The sequence below is a fragment of the Fragaria vesca genome, linkage group LG5 (genome assembly GCF_000184155.1).
Source record: "Fragaria vesca subsp. vesca linkage group LG5, FraVesHawaii_1.0, whole genome shotgun sequence".
NCBI lineage: Eukaryota > Viridiplantae > Streptophyta > Magnoliopsida > Rosales > Rosaceae > Fragaria > Fragaria vesca.
The window spans coordinates 16160551-16162288 of NC_020495.1; positions in this window are offsets into that span (position 1 = coordinate 16160551).

Here is a 1738-nt window from a genome sequence, read left to right on the forward strand (position 1 = left end):
CGTGGGAGCGCTCATTAGGGATAGAGTCTCTATGTTGTGGTCAGACTAGGACGAGGTCCCGGAGGAGGTTAAGGACATGGTCCACAACGCGATGTCGGTGAGTTTACAAAATGCCTCAATAATATTATGTATTACATTGTTGATTTCTAGAAAAACTAAACTAATAAACCATTAAATGCAGGTGTGGTTTGAGGTTCCCCAGCACCTGAAGAGCAGCTGGGCGGAAGTTGTGCATGGGGGAAGGTACGTTGGGAAGTTAATGAAAAAACAAAATTGTATGTAATATTAATAATATTTCTATTATTTTTGTTGTATCTGTAGGTACAAGGAGTGGAAGAACGAGTTGCGAACCCATTGGACTACGCACGGGAACGCACATTCTGGTACCCCTGTTGAGTTCCAGTACAGGGAGTACGAGTGGCGTTGGCTTCTGACATCAGAATTCAACAACCCTCGTAAACAGGTATTTAAAAAATTAATTAGTTAATTTATCATTAAGTACGTGCGTTTTAAAATATTTTACTAATAGTTTAGTTTTTTCTTTGAAGGCCGTTTCCCGGGCGAACGCTCAGAACCGACAACGCAACACAAGGAACCATCGTGCCGGTTCTAGACCGTTCGCTGTCTTCATGGACGAGGCGGCCAGGGAACATCTAGAAGTCAACCAGTACGTCTATACATATGAGAAGACATATCCTGACGCCTAGGAGGATATTGTAAGTTATCTTACGTTTTAAAATTTTTAATTTTACTTATATATATGTCAAAATGTTAATTAATAATTTTTTTCCTATCCAATTAGGCGAAGGTGAGGGAGGCTAGTGACGAGGTGATGAGTGCTATAATGAGAGAGACATGGCCGGACACGCAGGAGGAAGAGATGTCTGAAGCCATGTCCCGGATCGACACTTCGGATCCCACGGTTGGGGCGAGGATCATGGGCACAGCCTTCCCACCGCGAGCAAACAACTTCTACTGCCAAGGTCTAGGAAAGAAGGGCGAGGGGGTCCTGAAGACCACTCCAGGATTTCAACGAAAGGCAGCCTCGACCAGCAGCAGGACCACGACCACGACCACCAGGACGACTCAGCTAGAGTCGGAAGTTCAGAGACTACGGGAACAGCAAGCTGCTCAGGCTGCCTATAATGCCTCGTAGGTAGCCTATAATGCCTCGCAGGCAGCCTATAATGCCGCGCAGGCAGCCTATTTTGCCGATATACATGTCATCCAGCAGGCCCAGCAGCAGCAAATGTTCCAGTACATGCAGGACTTTACAGCTGCCCAGCTTCAGGGACTTCCGACTCCACCCATGCCTACGGTTATACCGCTACCCCAGCAGCCGCAACCTCCGCAGCAGCCCCCAGAAGCGGATATTAATTTAGACGATCTATATTTTGTGTAGTTGATGAATTATATATTGTTTTATATGCTTATTGTTGTTGTTGGTTATATGAAATTGTTTTGGTGTATTTTGCAGCTTACTTGGAATGGTAATTTAGAAATTTCGGGTTTTTTTTTACTAGAACGGACTTATAGCCGACGAAATACGCAATAATTCATCGGCTATAGTATTTTAAAATTTTTTTAAATAAGGTTTAGCCGACGAATTATGGCATGTTTAGTCGGCTAAACCCTTCTAAAGCCGACGAAATAGACTATATTTCGTCGGCTTTAGTTATTTTTTAATTTTTAATTTACACACTTTAGTCCGACGAGTATCTTAAATGTTTCGTCGGCT